The sequence below is a fragment of the Aethalodelphis obliquidens genome, unplaced genomic scaffold (assembly GCF_003676395.1).
Source record: "Aethalodelphis obliquidens isolate GAN/ISIS:26980383/991018 unplaced genomic scaffold, ASM367639v1 scaffold34, whole genome shotgun sequence".
NCBI lineage: Eukaryota > Metazoa > Chordata > Mammalia > Artiodactyla > Delphinidae > Aethalodelphis > Aethalodelphis obliquidens.
Window position 1 is genome coordinate 8,386,515 of NW_020837978.1, and position 23,714 is coordinate 8,410,228.

The 23,714-nt window shown below is 41.3% G+C and overlaps 1 protein-coding gene across 1 annotated transcript in view; it reads right to left on the reverse strand.

Moving 5' to 3' along the window:
- The window catches only part of NEDD9 (neural precursor cell expressed, developmentally down-regulated 9), a 296,988-nt gene that overhangs the window by 209,133 nt on the left and 64,141 nt on the right, over nucleotides 1-23,714 (reverse strand). The window contains exon 3 of the mRNA XM_027128364.1: nucleotides 1,469-1,519. The gene's annotated coding sequence lies outside the window, so the exon portion shown is untranslated. The remainder of the gene's footprint in view (nucleotides 1-1,468; nucleotides 1,520-23,714) is intronic.

The window sequence follows — 23,714 nt, forward strand, 5'->3', positions numbered from 1 at the left end:
TCATTTGAGACAGGGAGTGGACAAGGTCACCAAGAAAGAAAGGAAAGAGACAGAGTACTGAGGTCTAAGCTCTGATGAACTCTAACACTAAAGATCCAGGAGAGGAGGATGAATTCCCAAGGAGGTTGAGAGAAATGTCCTAAGTCATTGGAGGAAAACCAGCAGAATGTGGTGTCCCAGATACTAAGGGTGTTTTAAAGAGGTGGTGATCGACTACATAGAATGTTCCAGAGAGGGCAAATATGATAAGAACTGAAAGGCAGCCATGGGACTGGGCAGCACAGATGTCATTGGTGCCTTTACCAAGAAAAATTTAGTGAAGTGAGAGGTCAGAAGCCAGGTGGAGTGGATTGAGGAGGAGATGGGGGTGAAGAAGTAAATAAAGCCTGAGTTTGGAAACAATTCTTTGGAGAATCCTAGCTGTAAAGGGGAGGAATGGGTAGGATGGCACTGGAGAGGGAGATCAAAGAGGGATATTGTTTATTTTATTTATTTTTTTAAAGATGAGAGGTACTAAAACCAAATTATATTTAAAGATCTATTAGAGCACAGAGAGAAAGCAGGTAACTCTGCTTGGGTGAGTAGAAGGAGGTCTCCCTGAGGAGATAACTGTGAGCTGGGTTTTGAAGAAAGAGTAAAACTTTTCCAGAGGAAGATGGCATTGCATGCAAAAGGAGATTGTAAGCCAACACACAATGCTGCGTTTAAAGAATGGTCGACAGCTTAGAGCATGGAAAATTTTAGTCCTGGACCCTGTTAGAAGAAAGGAAAACCCATCCAAGACTTTTTCTACCTTTTAGACTTGTTCTCAATTTCATCTTTAAAATAATTCATTAGACCAGATTATCTTTAAAGTCTGTACCAATATTAAAATCCATAGCTAATGGTGATCTGTCTTGAATGTTTTGTTAGACTGATAGCAATACTCCCCCAAATGAATATGCCACCCCAGCTGTTTTCTGAAATTATGCTTTATATTGTGAGGCTTCCAGGAGGTTGGAGGCTCAGCTTAAAGTGGTCCCCTCAGAAAAAAAATAATCATGAAATATCTTTGAAGTCTACTGTGTTCTACCTTAAAGGTTCATGTGCATCCTATTCCTTAATATATTTGACATGAGTACTATTAAATGGTTTTATTATTCACTGATGCCCCAGGAAGATAGGCCAGCTACACCTTTAGATTTAAGTATTTCCACATAGTTATACGCATAAGCTCTGAGCAAGGCTGAACGTCCCTGGCTGGCTTCTATTTCCTAGTCTTTCCTCACTTGCCCACTCACTACCAGCTTCATAGAGGCAGAGAGTCTGAGTGTCAGCTCTCTGCACAAGTGAAATATGGTAGAACCTGGGATGGAGAGGAAGGGAGCTTTAAGAGTAGCTTAAACTGAGTTAGTTGATCTTTATAAATGTCCTGTGCCAGCGGGAATCGAGTAATTGCATTATGAGCCTTAGCATCTCAGATACTCACATATCATAGGATTCACATCATCTTGGGTGTATAAAAGCCACATAAAATTGCCTGAAAGAAAAAAACAACACACATTAATTGGATTCTTGGCAAAAGACTGAAAAAAATGTCCCAGACTGATGAAGCAAGTTATTTTTAGACAATTTTGCCCTAAAATATGTTGGTGCCTCTGTGAATGAGTTCATAACACATGCTGAAAACTCCTTTGGCCTGATCCTTTCAAACAAATCTCCATTTTTTCCTTTTTATTACATAATAAAATAAAATGAGCTGTCTCCCAGTGCCTCCTCTTAGAAGCATTCCTCAGCTGAAATGTCTTTTTTCTGCTTCCATCTTCACGTTTACCTTCCTATGAGCCCCTTCCTTTTTTTTTTCATATGCCCTACTTTTGTAACCTAAAGACATTGATAGAAATTTAAGTTCTTTCCACCATTCATTTAGTATTTCAGTTGTCCCCATTTTTAACCCATGAGCTCATTCTTATGATCCATCAGATTTCCTACATTTCAGCCCTCTGTCCTTTTTCTAATGAACAAGTGGAGGACTGACACTTTATATGGCATTGCAAGGGGAGGATTAAGCCACTGGTAGTTACAGAGATCTGGCTTAGTGATAAGAGATCTGCCAATGATTAGAAGACTTCACCTACTTGGTCTTAAGATGGAATTAGTCCAGATGGTGCCAATGGGAATTAAGGGACTGTATGGTCCCGGAGCAAACACAATGCCTGTCTTTTGGATGCTCTTAATCTCAGAGGTAAATGAGGGAAATAGGGCTTTCTGAGGCCTTGGCCACACATTCCCCAGTGATTATAGTACCAAATACTCATGATTCAAAGTGACTGGTTATCAGATACTAGACACATCTTCTAAATCATTAAAGGATTGAAAGGTCTGCTTGATGGTCCCATGTTACTAAAATTAATGAGTTTTAAAGTCATTTATTATATTTCTGAAGCTGCATCTACAGAGGTATTCAATAATCTTGGTCATATATGTCACTGGAAGGAAAGACAAATTTAATTCTTCAAGAAAGCATGACATGGATATAGATATGTTTCCTTAGTGTGTCCTGTTTACTTTGCTTACAGAACCTCTACTGTGTATATCCTGGACAAACTTCATGAACTCTATGCAAACAGGCATACTTATAGTGCTTCCTTCTTTATGTTTCTAGCAACCTAGAATTTGACATCACAATTAAAGTACATTCTTAGTATATGTATTGCTTTCAGGGGCTAGGAAAATCCAGAGGCCCTCTGGACTCACATGATCTTGCCCTTTAAATTATTCCCTAAAAAATTGTCTGATGACAGAAACAATCAATTTCCAGTCTTCATGTGTAAGCTCAAATCTCTGATAAAATGCACATTGTCTGATTGAAACATTCTTTATATTGTTATCATTCATTTCGACTTTAATGTAAATGAAGACCCTGAGAAGTTGTGACTTAGAGTGGAGGGGAGAGCTGGGGTTACTGGGTGCTATTGGGTGATAATGAGGAAAGATTCGCTGAGGGTGGAAATCAATCAATCCTGACTTTGCTTAATTCAACAGTTGTGCATGAGATGAACTTGCTCTCAGTCAGGAAACTAGCGCAATTCCTCCAAAAGGAGGAGCTTCCAAACTTTTCTGTAACTAGGAATGGAATCTAAGGCCAGCTCCCATCTCTGGAGGCCCCATCCATGGGCATCACCATCTATGTCAATGTGGGCAAATCAAAATGACTTCTTTTCAGAAATCTTAGGCATTTATATCCATCACACATTCTTTATGGCTAACTAACTTTCTTGCTTCTGATTACAGATTTGACTCTCGAAAAGGAGTGATGCAAAAACTTCCTGTCAAGTCATAGAGTTTGCACGTACAGTTTTCTTTTCTTGAGATGTCTTTGTCTGGTTTTGCTAACAGGATACTACTAGCTTTAGTATAATGAGTTGGAAAGTGTCCCCTTTTTTTTCTTTTTTGGGAAAGCTTATGAAGGATTGGTATTTTTCTTTAAACATTTGATAGAACGCACCAGTGATACCATTGGACCTGGGCTTTTCCTTCTGGAAAGTTCTTTGATTACTACATTGTAGAGAAAAAGAAAGTAGATTAGTGGTTTTCTGATGACCACCTGGTAGTGGTTGATTTCCTAGTAACTGCTGAGGGGCTGAGGGTTTCTTTTTCGAGGGTGATGAAAATATTCTAAAATTAGTTTGTGGTTATGGTTGCACAACTATGTGAATATACTAAAAACACTGGATTGTTCACTCTGAGTGAGTGAACTCTATGGTATGTGCTAAAATAGCTTTTAAAATTGTTGATATTTTATTAAATTAATCAACATGTTTTGTTAATATTATGTTTATCACCATTTCTTGTATCCCATGCCCTCCCTCTGGGTCCACTTTTTTTTTAAACTTAAATATATTCTCTAATATTTGTGCTCATAAGCATCAATTGGTGGTAAACTCTCTTGCTCTTTCTTTATGAATCTAACAACACCTTTATTTCTCTTCTTTTTGTTTTTTTTTAATGATAGTTTGTCTGGGTATGAAAGTCTAGACTTAGATAATTTCACTTAGTATTTTGAGGATATTATTCTTTTATCGCCTCGTATCTACTCTTGCTGTCAATTTGTCAGTCCTTTGTAAGTAATCTGTCTTTTTACGCTAGTCATTTTAAAGATTTTTTTTCCCCTCCCTTTGTTCTCAATGATTTGTAGTCTCACTACATTTGTTACCTTGTAGTAATTAATATTTATTTATCCCTCTGGGCCCTTAGATTTAATTTTGAATCTGAGGACTCATGTCTTTTTTCAGTTCTGTAAAAACATTAGCAAATCTCTCTTCAAATATTGCTTTTCTACCTTTCTGGGAAATTCTGTTAAATAAATTAGACATTTCCATTTATCCTCTAAGACCTTTAACTGTTTTGTCATATTTTTCTTTACTAGATGCAGTCTAGTAAAACCCTCAGGGCTATCTTCCAATTCCCTGGTTCTGTACTGTCTAGTTGTTTATCAAAATTTTTTTCAATAAATACTTTTCTCATGTCTAAATTTTTTACATTGTTTCTTTTAGACCTACCTATTTTGTTTAATTTCTTCCAGATTTTGCTTGCCAATTAGGTGTTCTATTTTTAGTGGATGTTATTCTTTCGCTTATCTCCTTTATCATCCTGAAAGTCTCTGTCAGGCTATTCTTGTACTTTAATTTTGTTGGGCTAAATGTACACCCTTTTTAATATTGATTTATATTGGCTGTGTCTTAGCATTCTTTTCTTTGTTTTTGGTATCATGGTTTCTAGGCTCATTTTGAGAAGGAATTAAGTTTTCTTTTTGTTGTTTTCCTTCTCTGTTTATCCCTCTCTCTCTAGTTTTTACAATTGCCTCCATTTGGCTTCTTGGGGCTTGCTGACCAAACAAGTCTTATGTTAACAGGTTTGGAGCTCACATACCTTAAGGATTATGGCCTCAAGGATTAAGGTTTATGGCCAATCTGGTCATAGAGCCAGAAGTTAGCTCCTTTTGGTTCCTGGAAATGAGGCTGTTTTTATGTCTTACCAATTCAAAGAGGCAATATTCCCAGGCAACAATTAGCAGAGCTTTTCTCAACCTTTATTATTACTACTAATAATACTACTGGGGTTTTTATGTTTTTTTTTTTAATAAGGGGAAATTCCATCCCAGTCTCCAGCTTGAGTCCTGTTGCCACTTCATACTGAGTAATTTTAATTACTGTAATCTCAGATGAACAAAACTCCCAGATATCTTTGCTTGCTTCCTGCCCCAGAAGCAGGCCCAGATCTTTGTGCCATATGCTACTGATTGCTTTGCTTTGCTGGTACACATACCTAGTCCATGTAGGTGCTTATTGTGTTTTGAACCTACTTATGTCATTTTACTTTTTTATTTATACTTCACCTATCATTGTACTTATTTGAAGGGGGGATTGAGTATAAAAAGCATATACTTACTAATATAATCTTAATACCTGCTTAGGGTGATTCTTGCTTAAATACAATTTCCAAATTGCTTTAAAAATAATTTGAGCCCAACTGAAATAAACACTTTCTTAATGCTTTCTTAAACTTTAGAGCAGTGTTGTCCAATAGCAATGAAATGCAAGCCACATATATACTTTTACATTTTCTAGCAGCTACAGTAAAAATATTTTTAAAAAACAGGTGAAATGAACTCTCATAATATATTTTAGTTAACCCAATATATCCAACATATTATCATTTTAAAATAAAATCAATATGAAATTATTAATGAGATACCGTTATTCTTCTTTTCACACTAATTCTATGCAATCTAGCATGTATTTTGTATTAACGGCACATCTCAATTCAGAAGAGCCATGTTTCTATTGCTCAACAGCCACATGTGGCTCGTGGCTTCCATATTGGATGGTGCAAATTTATAGTATTTATAAAATAATAGTAAATCTAATCACCACCATCACCAGTTTGGACTTTTTAAACTTCTTTTGTTCCAAGAATTTCATTAAGTAATTAAGACACACAGAGCAAAATTTAGACGGTCGCAAAAGCTGTATGGTCCTCTATATTATACTTGTCATCACAATGCTAGTATATTTGGAGAACTTTCCTTAGCTGCTTTTTCTAAACTCAGGAAAGATAGTGAAAGTCTTGTGTGTACAAATTTACGACAGAAATAAGACCATTTAGGCTTTCAATCTTGAAAAACTGGTTTCTGAAAAATCAAAGTTTTTGTTTTTTTTCTGAGTGACAGGAAATGAGATATATAGGGTTTGAAATGGTCATTACGTTAATTACTTAATGAATTAATTAAGAAGTTAAACTCCATTTACTACTGAAAAGCATTTGAAGGTGCTAGTAAGAATTAGAAAGGTGTCAGAAGTGTAAAGTATGATGGAGTTTTATGAGTTTATATGGATTTTCTTTCAGTTAGGATTAATTTTCATTTCCCCCTAGACATAGGATATTTGGTTTTTCTGAGTGTACTAACAATGATTTTGAAAGGCTGTTTACAGTCTAACATCTCAGGTATCTCAGACACCTAGGTAGATCTGTTGGGTGCAAAAACTCCTTGCCCCTGTGCGGTTATTAACAAACCTTGTTACTTCCGCGGAAAGTAATCCTTTCAAAATACTTGGTTACATTGTTAAATCACTTGTTTTCTAAACCATGGGACTACTTTCTCTCAAGATCTGGAAATCACACTCCTTTATAAAATTGTTTATTTCTACAGCTTAGAAACATTGATAGTTCATCAACCTCTTGATTTTATGGCCAATCTTTAGACATGTTAATTTGTCACATATTTTGAAACCCCTTCCTTCATGGGGAGTGGTTTTCCCCAGTAATTCCCAATCATGTTATATTTAATGAGAACAATACCAGTAATCACATTGGTACATAGCCCTTTTCTCTTTGGAATCTGTAAATGGTTTCCAGATTGGTGAGGGGTTGGTTTTCAAAAGCTCCTTGTGAAGAAAGAAGGGGAGGGGATTAGTTCCTAATCAAGGTAGTGGCGATGAGCCTCCGGACAAAACTGAATCGTTACCCATGTTGTTCAGTCCATCTGTGCTGTAACACTTCCATCCGGACTGAATGTTCCAATGAGCTGAGATGCACCTATTGGGCAGGGACTCTTCTTATGCTGGCTGGGGAACCATCATGCTGTCATCACAGCTGGATATGACAGGTTCCAGGAACTCAGAAATTGTTCTTGACATGATGGGAAACATATTTCTGCCTGAGCACCAGGAATGCGTCATTTCCTATGTAAGGAGTAATAGTACTGCTGCACCCCCAGCTCATTCTATCTCAGCTGCCATGGCTTATCGTTCCCTATGGCACTTATCACCACATAACATGTTACATACTTGTTAATTTTCTGCCTCTACCCACTAGCATGTAACCTCCATGAAATCCCTAGCTTTGTCTGTTTTGTTCACAGGTGTGTTTCCTGCCTCAGGCACTTAGTAGGAACCCAGTAAACTTTATTGAATGGAAGAATGAATTTACGCGCAAGAATCCTGCCTTCTTTCAAACAGTGAAGTGGAGCTGGGGAAGCCTAGATTGAGATCCCAGCGCTCTGGTTTGTGAACTGTGAGAGCTCGAGCAAGTTCTCTGGCTTTCAGGTGTCTCAGGTATGAAATGGAGCAATAAGATGTACCTTATAGGTCAACTGAGGGTTAGATGATGTCAAACGCTCAGGCAAGCTCAGGACCTAGCCTGCAGTAAGCACTCAACAAAGGATGGCTATCTGGAAAAAATAAATCACTATTCCAGTGGTTCCTCACCCAGAAAGCTGTTAGCACTCAGAACCAGTTGTTAGAATTCAGAACCTTCACTTCAACCACAGAGGTTTAAACCTCAGGGCTAAGTCACATTCCTTCAAGGATCTGGGCCAAGACCTGGGCCTGTCACGGGTCCCAGAGTCTTTAAGGCAGCAGAATGTGCTTAGGGGTTTTCCAGCAAATTTCAACACAGTCTTCAGGAATACCCTGCTCTGTGCACTGGGGCCATCGACCGGCTTTGCACCCCAGCCCAGTGGGGACAGCGCTCGTGATACCCACAGCACGTAGCTTTCAACAAACAGAAGGGTAAAAATTTGGTTCAGCTCCCTCTGGCTGGGGGCTATCAAGCTGGCTTTGCTAAAGGGTGCTTTGTCCTTATTTGGACGGGGTGAGAAGTGGTGATGGGAGGCAAGAAAGTCTGGGGTGGGGTCCCTCCTAGACTCCTGATTACCAGCCCTAGCTGGTAGCTAGTGCTGAAACAGCAGCGTCAGTGTGGCGACAGCTGACTCACAGCCCAAACCCTCATCTTTGGAAAGAGAGATACCTGGGCGGTCCTGCTTGTCTTCCTGGGCCCTCCTGGAGGAGGCATACCTCTGAAAGCAAGTGAGTGTTAAGCGCATAATCTTATCTGCTTCTCAAAGCACAGAAGGAATACTTTACCAACCATTTGAAATAACTGGCATTGCAAAAATGCAATATTAAGCTGATAAGCATTCCTGGAAGCTCCAGGAGTGGGTAGATGCAGGCTCACTTCAACCAAGCTAATAATACAGTGTAACGAGTGAGACAGAGACGTGAAAAGCCACTTTGGAGCTGTTGGCACTTTGACGCATGTGAGCTATTGTTATCATTACTAATACACAGACTATATGTTTCAGATGAAGAAAAGGGAGGTAAAAGGATTTAAGAAACAGAGTGTGCAAATAAAGATTTCTATTAAAACACGTATGTGCATGCATGGGTGTGCTTGTACACATGCACATGCACACACGTGCACATACACTGTCTTTGCAAGGTACTCATTCTCTCTGACTTCTGGGCAGAGAGTGGTCACGCGGAGCCCCGACACTGTGCCCACTCCCAGCTCCCACCTCAGCTGACTCCCTGCAGGAATGCTAGGAATGCCCTCCCTCCCCCTCCCTGCCCCCCATGCCATCCACCAAAATCTTGGGCTCCAATCCCAGAGCCTGGAGAATTCTTCCCTAGGCCTTTCAAGGTGATCCACGTTCTACTTTCTCTAAATGCCTGTCACATGTTTGTGTTGTCCCGTTTCTGTAATTGGAAATTTGTTTTTGTAACTGGAAGAGTGGAATACACCAATCCCTTCACTCCCTCCCCCACACTGCCGACCACCTTGAACAAGGTAGGGGCGACGCGGTGCGTTTCTTTCACACTCCCTCTTCCTCTGCGAGAGGCCTCCCTAGGACAGGGAGGTGACCCAACGGACAGAAAAGTAGCATTTCAGAGCTTCTGCAGGGCTTCCTGCAGCCGTCTATGATTAGCGGGTCCTGACTTATCTGGGGTTTCTTAAGCAGGGGTCAGGGGTCCAGGGGCAGCCTGGAGTCCCTCTGAGGGTGAGCAGAGCCGGGGGTGGGGGGGGGGGCGACGACACTTGACATTTTTCAGTATATTGATATAAACTATGAATTTCACAGGCTAGAATTACACTGTATTAGTGTGGAATGGGTTATGCTGTATTCAAAAAACATGCTTGTTCCTGGATATTGAAGTATATCCCCTGATGTTAAAAAGTAGTGGTTATTTTTGGAGGTGGTGAGTGTGCATGGTGTGTGTGTAATCAGCAAGCCCTCCTTCAGTGGCCCACCCTGGAGACCCCCAAGGAGACTGTACTTCAAAGCCCCTCCCAGATCCCATGCAGTCAAAAAATTCATTGAGCACCTACTCTGTGCCAAGTAATGTTCTATGTAATTGAACCAGTTCCCACCCCCCGGGAGGTCACAGCCTGCCAGGAGGCCAGAGAAGACAAAGGCAGAGGGTACACAGAGCGGTGGCAGGGGGAGGCTGATAGCCCAATTTAGATGAGTAAGATGATTAAACACTGATGTGAAGCGAATTCTAGAAAGAATTCCTCTCTCCTGGAGTAGAAACAATTTCCTGTAATTCTTTTATGTAGAAATCTAATCTCATGAGGGTTTTTTTTTTTTTTTGGTCCCTTTCCTGACTAATTTGTTTTTCTGGTATGTGTGTGTGTGTGCGTGTGCGTGTGTGTGTGTGTGTGTGTGCGTGTGTAACTGTCACTGAGATTGCCTTGGCTTAGCCTGAACCCCATGTCACTTTTACTCTTCCTTAAACCCTTTCAGTGCCCCCCACATCACTATACACACCACACACACACACCACAAGACACCACACACACTACATACACACCACATACCACGTACACCACACACACACCCCCCTTTGTGTTGGGATGTCCTAAAATGCAGTGACCTGGGCTTACCAGGTGCCTTTCAGTCTTCCATCACATAACATGGCCGTGGGGAGAGGGGACACTGGGCAGGTCTTTCTCCCCCTAAGACAGTTTATGGCTAAGAGCAGCCTCCTGGGAGTTTCTGGGATCTGTTCTTATTCCTATTCATACCTTTACGTCAAAATTGACTAGGAATATAATAATCCTTATGACTTGCTTGAAAGGACATAGGAAGTCAGGTGTTTTTTTTTTAATTTGCTTTTTCTAAAAGGTTAAAATTAAGGCAGGAAGGAGCAGAGCATCACTCCACTGGGCTCGGCTGGGATGGGTTGTCTGTGTATCTTTCCCATTTTATCCACAGTTCACCTTCCTCAACTACATGGGGAGTCAACTCGGAGGTGATTTCAGATGCCCTCCTCACCCACACGCTTAACCCATCCTTCTCAGGCTGTTCTCCCACTGCCCGGCCTCTGCACTTCAGTCATTTCCCCTCCTGAAAATGCTTTGGGCCTCCCAGTCTCCTGGCTTGACTCACCCTTGCCCCCTGACCTGAAAGAGTAACCTCTTCCTGTCATCCCTCCATCCCCTGCATTGAGTCCTACCCCTTCCTGAAAGCATTGCTGAAATTCCACCTTCTTCATGAAGCCTGCCCGGAATCAACTGAGCCAGGACAGCTCACTTCTCAACTTGGAGAGGATTCTCTGTGCTCAAGTGGTGCTGATCTCATTCATTTATTTGACAAATATTTGTTAAACAGCTAGTATGCACTAAATAAACATCACGCTCCTTCTGGGAGATACAGCGATGGATGAAACACAAAGCTTTCTGTCCTATTGTTGGTGCCCAGACTGCTTGTAGTTCTTTGTACAGGAAGACTGGGTGCAACAATTCCTTGTACCTCCCAGAAGGTAGTAAGAATTCAGTTGAATTTACTGAACTGATTAACCAATGAAGTCATTCTTTCTTTCGTGCAATGCCATACAGAGTTTGAGTCAACACTGTAAATAACCCTTCTGAATAACCAAAGCTGAGTGTGGAAAGAAGAGGAATACACTTCACTCTTATTAAAAACAGCGTGTGATTGTTTTCTGTAACAAATGTAGAATTCCAGTTTTATCAAACATATCTCAGAGAAACACCCCAGCCCCCAAGACAGACAGCGGTTGTAAACATCTCCCTTTCCTGCTCAGAGACTGGAATTCCAGAGCCTGACCTGTGAAATACCAGTTCTCTTCTCCCTCCCCAGGATGTAAGCTAAGCCCCGAGGGTATTTGCGTGTTTAGACCCTCTCTGGGTGATGCCTACCACAGGGCTGGGAGTTAGCTCAGCCCACAGACCACTAGCAGAGGGGTTGAAAAAAGACAGACGGGACAGAAAGGAACACAGTTGCTCAGTGACCCACAGTCTGGATCCTAGAAGCCTCATTATGGTTAGACACATTGCTTCACTATTGACCTTGTTCTCTGATACATACATTCTCATGTGTACACTGTGTCTTTTTCTAACCAGTTCCTCCTTCCCACCAACACCAACATACTAAAAGATGGCAAATGGCACGTATACTGGCATTCTTCTACAGCTTAAGGCCCAGTCAAGACTCCTGATGCCTTAAAAGAAAAACAAATGACATCAGCGATTTCCTTCCTGATAACTCCACTACTTTAAAGCAACACTGAAGTTTTGTTTGTAAAAATACACTGGTGATTACATAACCAATGAGGTCTATATTCTCACCATATTTTGTTTATTACAGACTCAATTAAAAATTTCAGCCCCCGTGTCATGTTCCTTAAGCTTTGCGGTTTACTTGACAATCTGGTGAAACTTCACACTTACCTGAGGGTTGGCTGTGCACTTTAAGGTGTCAGAGCATGAGGAGTTCTATGCTGAGGTGAAGGAGGCTAAATGCAGTAGGCTTCCTGTCTTAAATTAGCCATTAGGTCATAGGCTTCTGGAGGACCCCATGACATCAGGTGACCAGAGTGGTGGAGCAACAGGAGTCCATGAATCACATGATGGCTGGGGAGGAAACTGAACAATTCTCCTGTCTAGCTGAGATTGTTAACGCCCAGGCTGGGGAAGAGCTGTGTCACCCTTCTGTGGCCCTGAGCTGGGCAAACCTGTGGGTTTCTGAAGAAGTCTCTGTTTGTATGGCTAAATAATAAAAGACTGTCTTAGATGGGCCTATGCTTATACTGAGTGATGAACCATTATTAGAGTCCTGCTAACTGATGATACTTTTTTTTTTTTTTTTTTTTGCGGTACGCGGGCCTCTCACTGTTGCGGCGTCTCCCGTTGCGGAGCACAGGCTCCGGACGCGCAGGCTCAGCGGCCATGGCTCACGGGCCCAGCCGCTCCGCGGCATGTGGGATCTTCCCAGACCGGGGCATGAACCCGTGTCCGCTGCATCGGCAGGCGGACTCTCAACCACTGCGCCACCAGGGAAGCCCCGATCATACTTTTGACTGACTAAAGAGGAGTCTTATGGTTTTCAGCAATCAAGTCCATGCGCATTGGGAATGGGCCAGAAGAACTTGTCAGTCAGTTCTTCTTCACCATGCATTCCTTTCTCCTCTTAATATCAGCAAAAGCTATGCTATGAACTAAATGTGTGCCTCCAAATTTATACGTTGAATCTCTGATCCCCAAAGAGATGGTATTTGGAGGTGGGGTCTTAAGAGGTAGTGTGGTTTGGATGAGGTCCTGAGGGTGGAGCTCCCATGATGGGATTAGTGCCCTTACAAGAAGAGACAACTTCTCCATCACATGAGGACACAGCAAGATGGCAGCCATCTGCAAGCCAGGAAGAGAGCCCCACTAGACACCAGATATGCCAGCAACTTGATCTTGAACTTCCTAGCCTCCAGAACTGTGAGAAATAAATGTCTATTGCCTAAGCTGCCCAGTCTATGGTATTTTGTTATAGCAACCCAAGCTGACCAAGACAAGCTGTTTGTACTTGTTGAAAAGAAAATTGCTCACACCCAACTCTTTTAAGCACACTACCCTCTTTTCTCTTTATTCACCTAATAATTGTAGTATTTAATTAGCATCTTTTTATGTACTCTCCTTTATCTTTTTATCTGTCCCAATATCCTTTTGCACCTCACTGCTTATCTTTTCTGCTTTTACATAATTACCTGGATAAATCCTAGTGCATGTATGTCAAGACTCATCTCAGGTGTCCCCTCTGCCATGAAGCCTTCCCTGCTCTCTTCTCCTTCACCCCAGCCTGGATTCAGCACTCCTATAGCACACCGTGGTGGCTCCTACCAAAACCTCTATTCCTCTGTGTTTTACTCTTTAATGTCCTTCACTAGACTGAGTTTCTCATTGAAGGCAAGAGTGTGTGCTGAGTTCCAGGAGCAGAGCCTAGAGCAATAGGCATAGAAAATGCTTATTGAGTGAAAGATGTTTTTCAGTGAAATCCTTGGAACAGAGAGTTAAATCGTTGATACAAATTAGGGTCAGTGTGCAGGGAAGGACATGGGGGAGATATGCTGGGCAAAGACTAGGGAGCCTCCTGGGGTTAGGTAGGAACTTTCAAGTCAAAATGGGGCCTCAAATGTTGCTGAAATTGTTGAGACAAAAGCAGTGAAGTAACAGAGGAGTCTGTAATGAAACCGGTTGTAGAAGCCCATAATGCGGTATCTCAGGAAGTGATGAAGTTCAGTATGGAGGGTCAGAGACTCTAGAATTTTTACCCATTTGAACAACTGTCATGGGTTAAATTGCTCAAAAGATGTTGAAGTCCTAACCCCTAGTACCTGTGAATGTGACCTTATTTGGAAATAGGGTCTTTGAAGATGATCAAGTTAAGATGAGGTCACTAGGTTGGGCCCTAATCCAGTATGAATGGTGTCCTTATAAAAAGGGAAAATTTGGACACAGAGACAGAAACACATGAAGGGAGATGATGTGAAGACATGGGAGAATGCTATCAATAAGCTAAGGAATGCCTGGGGCTGCCAGAGGCAGGAGAAAATGATGGAACAGATTCTCCCTCCCAGCCCTCAGGAGGAACCAACCCTGCAGACACCTTGATCTCAGTGTTCCAGCCTCCAGAACTGTGAGGAAATAAATTTCTGTCTTTGAAGCCACCCTGTTTGTGGTACTTTGTTAACGACAGCCCTAGGAAACTAGCATAAAGTTCTCCACCAGACTCTGAATTGGGGTAATTTATCCTGGAATCTCTAGCACCTGGCATATTCACGAGATGTTTGCAGAAATCTGAGGATTAATTCACCGTGACAGAGGCTTGAAGTGCCTCTAAGGCAAGCTTTCCTCAGACTTTAAGTTGGAGGACGAGAGGCTAAAAAGGGTAGAAAAATGAGAGGCTGGAATTTGTACACACCAGAATTTTGCCCAAGCTTTTACTGTCACCATCCACCCTCCACCCCCAAATCAAGACACCTTCTCAATACAGAGACCCCAGCAGGACTCCAAGATCCAAGAAGGCTGTTTGTGTTTAGAGCCATCACTAACGAGGATGAGAGAGAACACGATATCCTCACCCTGGGTCCTGCCCCCATTCCTACCCTGGGGTTTAGCTACCCCACAATTGCATAGGAAACTCTTGTTTCTTATTATTTAAAGGTTAACTTGAAATTCATTTCTGATGAGAAAAGTAAGAAAACTCTGGAAAGCTGTGCTTGAGTAAATGTTTTACCTTAGGTTAGCTTCCAATTCCAGAAACTTTGAAAACTATAAAGCTGGAGTGATGGATTTATGTGGTTCCCTGACCAATACAGATATTTGTAATAATAATAATAATAGAGCAAAAGATAGCACAACCTCAGAATTTTTTCCCTTTACTCAGCTGAAAATTAAACCAGACAGGCAATTACCAAGGTTTTGCCATAATATATAATATGTATACACCGCATTTATGGCATATTTCATATTACATGGTTATTATTCTGCATTTTCATCCAATCATCTTATTTTTATGTGGTGAATGACTACAAGCTAAAAGTCAAGTGAGAAAGGCACTGGTGGAGAAATAAAACACAGACTCAGTAAAATAGGGCCCATTAAAGAATGTGACCACCATTACAATGGACCACAATTGGGGGTGTTGGCAATGAGCTCTTGAAGACTGGGAAAATACTAAGGTACTAAGGTGAGAAGCACCATCTCTAATACCATTTTTACTGCTCCAGTTCTGTAATTCATCCTACTATCATACACAATCATTCCTCATTTGTCTTTCTCAAGCATGATGGTTAGATAGCTTTGTGAGTACTTTTGTAATGTTCTACTCACTTAACTAAAAAAAAAAAAAAAAATTAAACGAGGAGAGTACCATGTTAAAATAGAATTGACAATGTCTTTAAATATGTTTTTTAGACCCTAGAGAATGCCATTGTATATTCTGACATGTTATTAGAGGAAAACGAAACCGCTCTATTAAATTCTAAAAATAAACTTGGATCCATTTTTATAGCTCATTCAACCGATTTTCTAAGTTATGAGTCATTTGTTTGGTGCTTTTGGTGTTTGATGTCATTTACTTGAAGCTAAGTTGAATCCTATTTTGGGTATGTAAGCAAAGAAATGAAGGATTATAGTAAATTGGCCTGCTATTCAGATTTTAAAAAATGTTTTTCCTAACAGTGTTTGGTCTATCTTTTCTTTTGCCTTCTTTCCTCTTTCTAAATTCCTGAACTTCCTCTGTCTTTTCTTCTGGAGCTAAAGTTTTGTTTCTTTTTGTTTATTTCCTTCTCACTTGCTCTAACTTTTCCCTTTTTTCTTCTGGAGTTAATGTAAACCATCACCACTGGGAAGTCCAGAGTTTTCCATCCTGAGGATAAACGCCACTCAGCAAAGTAGGTCTGAATTACCTACTTGCTCAGCCAAGTAGGTAAAATTCAACTTCTTAATCATATTCGAAAAAGTAGGATTGGTAGAGAGAAGCTCTTTTTTTTCCTCCAATGTAGGAGAAAGTGGTCATGTGAAGTATATTAAAACTGAAGGATGTAGATACCACTTATTGGCACAGTAACTTATATGTAAGTTATCATCTGTTATAATTACATATTGGACCATATATTCTGACTTTGAGAACCAAAAATCAGCATGCATATGTTATGAGCAATTCTTTTCTGACCCACCAAAGAGCAGTAAATGACAAAGCAATCTGTCAAAATATGTAACTTCTTTTCTATAATCACTAGGTATAGTGAGCTAGTTAAACTCAGGATGTGGGACCATTTATTTCTGCTCTGTAGCTTAACGTCTAGCTCACAGTAAGGCTTCAAAGGTCAAAGTGAACCAAACTAAAGGAGTAAACCCTTGATCAGAATCAAATCTGCAGCTGCCTGTTGGAATAGGCTTTTCTCTTCTTCCCTTGAATTCTGGGGAATCCCTGTAATCTTTGAGTAACTTGATTCAGAGCCTAAGCACTTGATTCTAGTCTTTCATTTTCTTATCACTGACTGTAAACTTTGAAGAAATTACTGATTCTGTGTTGCCTTAGCAGACAGAGCTTGTAAATGCACTGTATAGTGGGGAATTAACAAAACCAACTCAATTCACAGTGGCTGCTGTGATCAGAACAGCTAATGTGGTCAACCAGAATAAATCTTAGAGGGTTGCTTTCCTTTCGCCAGAAACAGAAATGCATTCTTGGGCATAAATCAATGTATGGCTTAAGGCCATCAACTGGATTTCTCAACTGTCTTCTCTGTGGTGTAGTGCACTGTGTTGGAACCCCATAGCTTGAATTCTTGATCCTCAAGGCATGGCCAGGACAGTGAACTCCAGGTCAGTTAGGAATTCCTGGCAGTTCTTAGGCGTCCAGGTAGTCATGTGAGAGGCAGTAGAATTCAAACAGATGTTACACTGGGGTGTCCAATTCTGTGCAGAGTCAAAGTGATCCCCACGTCATGATCCTGTTTGAACATTCATCCCTGTAGGCTATTTGGAGACATTTAGGCTATAATAGAACCACCTATAGCCTAGTTGGATGAAAAGAACATGGCATTTAGAGGCAGCCCAATGTGGCTAAAACTTCTGGCTCCAACATTTACTGTGTGATCTTGGGTAAATTACTTAAACTCTTTGAGCAGCATTAGTTTCCTCATCTACAAATTAGAAAGTATTCCTATATTGTAAGTTGTTATTTCAGATTAAATGAGATTATACCGAAAGAAGTTCTTACTACAATTCATGGCATACAGCAAATACCAAATAAAAGATAGCCCTTCTTCCTCTCTGCCTGCTCTTCTTATCCTTCCTATTTTTCTTCTTATTATTTTTATTCTGTCTCTGTAACTGGAGCAAATACTCAGCACAGAAGGCTGCAACCATCGTGCATAGAACCAGGTGTGATTCAGGATGCTGGGCCTCCTCCCGGCCTTGTGTGTGTGTGTGTGTGTGTGTGTGTGTGCACGCATGTGTAAGAGCAGGGAAAGGGTTTTGGGTGGAGGGAGAAGGTGACAGACTTTCTAAGGCAAGGGTGTTATCTCATACAGCCCAGTGCCTGAATTCCCCACCCACCTCCTTCACAGCTTAGGCTCCTTGAGCCAGAGCGGATGACCTGCTCTTGATATGATTGCAGGCTCTCCAATCCCCATGTCCTAGAGGGTGTGGAAATAGAGAGGCAGTATCTTTCCAATGGATGGTTCTGCACCCTCACGAAGACTACTCCCAGGTTGATGGGATTCAGAGGGTTGCTGGCATCCGGTCACCCTTCCCTTCACTCCAGTCGCCTTTTGGTGAAAGCAGGGCTACTTAGAAGCTTTTTCACCAAAACATTATCAAATGTCAGCGTGCACGTGGCCTGAGCTGAATATGGGCTGCTAAAGGCTTGAGTGCTGCCTCTCTTTCATGTTTGCACAGCCGCTGCTGCTCATCGCTGGGCCAGTCCTATAGCCTGCAAAGGACGGGGGCGAATAGTCCAGAGCAAGATTCCACTGAACTGGAATGGAGCCAGGGATGAGCGCACTGAGCCAACCTGTCCAGGCAGGGACCTGAGAGCCCTTTCTTCCTGTGTCCAGCCTCGTTTGCTCTGAAGACAGACGGGGAACATAAAGGCTCTCTTCTGGCTGTGATGAGGCATTCAGGTGATAGAAAAGAAAGCCAGAGAGAAGCTGGGGAAGTGAGACAGGAATTGCTTTTTATTGACTTGTTAGTGACCCACAAGGCACAAGGCCTTTCACTTGGCTCCTTCGTTATCCCAAACATCGGGACAAGGAATAGTCAAGAGGAACACAGTAGGAATCAACGACGTAGAACTTGACAGACAAGAAAAACAGTGTCTTGGGCAAACCAGCTGTCTGTAACTAGATGACCAAACTTAAGGTGTGAGAAAGAGGCGGATAAACACAAAGCCAGAGAAAGAAGGCACCAATCCAGTCATCTATTTATTTAGTTAAGATTATTTACCAAATACCTATTATATGCCAGGCACTGAGCTAAAAGCTAAGGTTATAATAGCAAACAAATCAGATATAGACCCCCCCTCATGCTTGTAGAATCTGGTGTGGGATCTTACAGCCTAGATAAGTGAACATTCATTTATACAATAATGTTTCAGTTCCTAGTGCTCTGTAACAAATCATCCCCAAATCTAGCAGCTTAAACCAACCACTTTATTATGTTCATGGCTCTGCAGCTTAGGAATTTGAATAGGGTACAGGATTCCATGATGTCTGGGCCTCAGCTGAGAAGACTCATGGTTGAGGGTGACTTAAGGGCTGGGGGCTAGAATTATCTGAAGATGTGTTCACTCACTTGGCTGGCAGTCCTTGCTGAGCTGTCATCTGGGAGCCACTGTCTGGTACACCTACATGAGTTATCTCCACCATGACTATATTAAGGGAGACCGTCTTAAGGGAGACTTCTCACATGGCAACTAGCCTCCCCCAGAGCAAGTGTCTCAACAAAATCAGACTAAAGCTTCAGGGCCTTTTCTGAACCAGCCTTAGAAATCATGGGCCATCACTTCCACCACCTTCTACTGGTTACTAAGGGCAGCCTAGATCCAACGGAAGGAGAATCAGACTCCTCCAACCTCTGTCCCCAACCTCTTGATGAAGGAGAACAAGGTAATACTGTGTGGGCCACAACAGATACAGTTGTGGCCATCTTTAGAAAATAAATATGCCCAAAATACAGTGAAATAAGCGCTACGGTAGGGAGGACAGGAGAACATATAAAGGGACCTAATCTTGGCTGGTAGCGTTAACCAGTAATTTTTCAAAGGAAGTGCCTACTAAGCTGAAATGGAGGCTCAGTGGAAGTTAGCTAAAGACTGTCTTAGTCCAGGCTGCTAAAACAAATTACCATAGGCTGGGTGGCTTAAACAATAAACATTTATTTCTCACAGTACTGAGGGCTGGAAGTCTAAGGTCAGGGCACCAGCATGATCACGTTCTGATGAGGGTCTTCTTTCCGGTTTACAGACCTTCTCTTTGGAGCCTCACACAGCAGAGAGAGAGAGAGAGATCTACTCTCTTCCACATCTTATGAGGACACTAATTCCATATGGAAGTTCTACCCTCATAACCTAATCACCTTCCAGAGGCCCTGTCTCCTAATACCATCCATTTGGGGGTTCGGGTTTAAACATATGAATTTGGGAGCATTCAAACATGCAAAGTCCGAATCAAAGACTATGTGTAAAGCAGTATTTTAAGCAAATAAAAAAGCATGGGCAAAGGCCCAGAGGCTGGTGGGAACGTAGCCATATATGGAACTGAGATCATTTTCACACGGCTACTTTGCAGTGTGTGAGTGTGGTGCCCCGTCACGGAGGACAAGATAGAGGTTTTGGAGGGAAGTTAGCATGCGTATATGTGTGTGTTTCTGGAGGATAAAAAATGAAGCTGGAGAGGTAAGCAAGGGCCAGATCATGAAGATTCTGGGGAAACATACAAGGGAGTTTGACCAATAGTTAATGGGAAGCGAAAAGAAATGTTGTCTGTATATAGAAAGGTCACTACAGGCAGCATAAAAATGAGAACAGAATTCAAATGCAGACAGCACGTAATTTTCCAAAACCCAGACTCTGGAAAAAATAGGATGTTTATCCTGCCTGTTTGGATGAAAGTGCACAGTGCTTGTCTCCTTTATTATTATTTTAGAAATGTAAATGAGTGGAGTTCCCTGTGTTATACAGTAGGTCCTCTGCTCAGTACTCTGCAATGGCCTATATGGGAAAAGACTCTAAAAAAAGAGTGGATATATGTGTATGTATAACTGATTCACTTTGCTGTACACCTGAACCTAACACAACGTTGTAAATCAACTAACTCCCATAAAATTTTTTTAAAAATGTAAATGGAAAGTCCTCTTCACTATCCCAAAGAAGCATACTGAAGACTCATGGACTCAGAAAACCCCCTCCTCAGCATATAGCATCTTCATCACACATATAAGACTTTCCTGATTCCTATCAAAAGCAGTATGTGCATTGGAAATATCAACCTAAAGCCTAACGTTCAGCATCATTTATTGTTAGTATAATTTTTCATGAACGTGGAGAAAAACTTCTCTCCAAGAGAAAATGTAAATCCGCAGTCAGCCATTTATTCTCTAGAAAGAATCAAACCTTCCTCAGGAAGGGAAGATCGAGTAGGAGATGCCATCATTATAAGACATTTTATGACACTGCAGACTACGTGGCAAATGACCATTGATGTGAAACCATTCATTTCCTGCAGTGTGGTTCCCAAGTGTTTGCTTTCTTGGAACAATGATGGGAAATTTCCTAACACAAGAAGGACTATGACGTCAGCTCCACTTACATGTTGCTCTTCCTAGTCTTGGAAAATGTCCCATTATCCTTCATGCATTAGATGGATCTAAAACAAGCAAGTCTAGACAGTGGAAACCATATATAAGATCTATGGTTTCTTTCTCCATTATGTAGTACTGTAGAGTGTAAGTCACTCAATAATCTCCCTCTAATTGAAGGAAAACTGGGGAAGTACACAAGGGTATAAAATATATATGTCAGGTAGTAAATCTTTGGCTATTTTCCTAGGTAATTAGTAGCTACTTCAAGTCTTTTAAAGAAGTAGCTGTGTCTTGGGCTTCCCTGGTGGTGCAGTGGTTAAGAATCCGCCTGCCAATGTAGGGGACGAGGGTTCGATCCCTGGTCCGGGAAGATCCCACATGCTGCAAGGCAACTAAGCCTGTGTACCGCAACTACTGAAGCCCGTGCGCCTAGAGCCTGTGCTCTGCAACAAGAGAAGCCACGGCAATGAGAAGCCCGCGCACCGCAACGAAGAGTAGCCCCCGCTCGCCACAACTAGAGAAAAGCCCACGCTCAGCAACGAAGACCCAATGCAGCCAAAAATAAATATAAATAAATTTATTAAAAAAATAAAAAAGAAGTAGCTGGGTCTTCCATAAATGGTACTGGGAAAACTGGACAGCCACATGCAAAAGAATGAAAGTGGACCCCTATCTTATACCATACACAAAGTGAACTCACAACGGATTAAAGACATGAATGTAAAACCTGAAACCAGAATTCCTGGAAGAAAACACAAGCAATAAGCTAAGCTCCTTGACATCAGTCTTGGTGATGATTTTTTAGACTTGACATGAAAAGCAAAGGAAATAAAAGTAGAAATACACAAATGGGACTATATCAAACTAAAAAGCTTCTGCAGAGAAAAGAAGCTTGATGAAAAGATTTTTCATCAACAAAATGAAAAGGTAACCTGCTAAATGAGAGAAAATATTTGCAATTCATATATCTAATAAGGGGCTAATATCCAAAATATATAAAGAACTCATACAACTCAATAGCAAAGAAGTCCAAACAAACAAAAAACAATCCAATTAAAAAAATGGGCAGAGGATACGATAGACATTTTTCCAGAGAAGATATACAGATGGCCAAAAGGTACATGAAAAGGTGATCAGCATCACTAATCATTATGTAAATGCAAATCAGAACCACCGTGAGATATTACCTCACACCTGTCAGAATGGCTATTATCAAAAAGACAACAGATAACAGGGTTGGTGAGGACGTAGAGAAAAGAGAACTCTTGTGCACTGTTGGAGGAAATGTAAACTGGTACAGCCACTAAGGAAAACAGTATGGGGTTTCCTCAAAAAATTAAAAATAGAACTACCATATGATCCAGCAATTCCACTTCTGGGTATTTATCCACAGAAAATGAAAACACTGATTTGAGAAGATATATGCACCCCCATGTTCATTGTAGCATTGTTTACAATAGACAAGACATGAAAACAACCTAAGTGTCCACCAACAAATGAACGGGCGCTATTCCTGTGTGAGCTCAGGTACGGTTTCCTCTAATCATTTTGGGTGGTTCTTTCTCTAGCTTCAGATAGTTTCCTCATACACATACACTGATGATTACTCAACTGATTCCTGACGGAGACCCTGCTGCAGATCTCCATGTTTTTCTCTCCACGCAGCTCTCCTCTTTTCAGGATTGTGTCCTGTGAACTCTATCTGTCTTGCTCTTCTGAGACTCTCAGCTCCATCTCCTCAACTCAAGGAGATCAGCAGGCTCCACCTGTGTTCCCTCTCCTAGTGACACAGCCTGCAAATGAAAGGCAGCAAGTTGGAGCAATTATAGGACTTATTTGTTTCTCATTAGGATCACTATCCTCTGTTACTTGATGTCCAGTGTCTTAAAAACTGTTGCTTCTCATATTTGTTCTTTTTTTTTTCTCAAATAGGAGAAATCCAGGCCCTGTTACTCCATCTTGACTGAAAACTGAATTTCTCCTTTTTTTTTTAAAGCAATGGCTATATTGGGTTTTTCTATTCCTTTAGCAGAACTTAATCCTAACAATCACAGAAAATTATTAGCAACTTGATAAATAGAGAAATAGTAAACTAGAAAAATTTGAATAAATTCTTCAGAATGAAACACAGAGAAAAAAAAGAAATAGAAAATATGAAAAGTTATAAGAGACATAGGGATAGAATGAGAAACTGCAAAATACTTCTGTGTGCCAGTCCTTCCTACTGGGTTTAGTTTTCTTCCTACTGATGTACATCCTCTTGTAGTTTTTTTCAATGATGGAAAGACCGTGAGTTATAAACTCTCTCAGGCTCAATTTGTTTGAAACAGTTTTTCTTTTAAATAAATTTATTTATTTTATTTACATGTTTTTGGCTGCATTGGGTCTTCGTTGCTGCACGCAGGCTTTCTCTAGTTGCGGTGAGTGGGGGCTACTCTTCGTTGCAGTGTGCGGGCTTCTCATTGCGGTGGCTTCTCTTGGGTGGAGCACGGGCTCTAGGCACGCGGGCTTCAGTAGTTGTGGCATGCAGGCTTCAGTAGTTGCGGCATGCGGGCTCTAGAGCGCAGGCTCAGTAGTCGTGGCACACGAGCTTAGTTGCTCTGCAGCATGTGGGATCTTCCCGGACCAGGGATCGAACCCTTGTCCCCTGCATTGGCAGGCGGATTCTCAACCACTGTGCCACCAGCAAAGCCCCTGTGTGAAATTGTCTTTATTTCACTTTTACTCTTGAATAATAATTTAGGTAGATAGGACCTTCCAGATTGACAACTATGTTCTCCCAACACTCTTTTGTT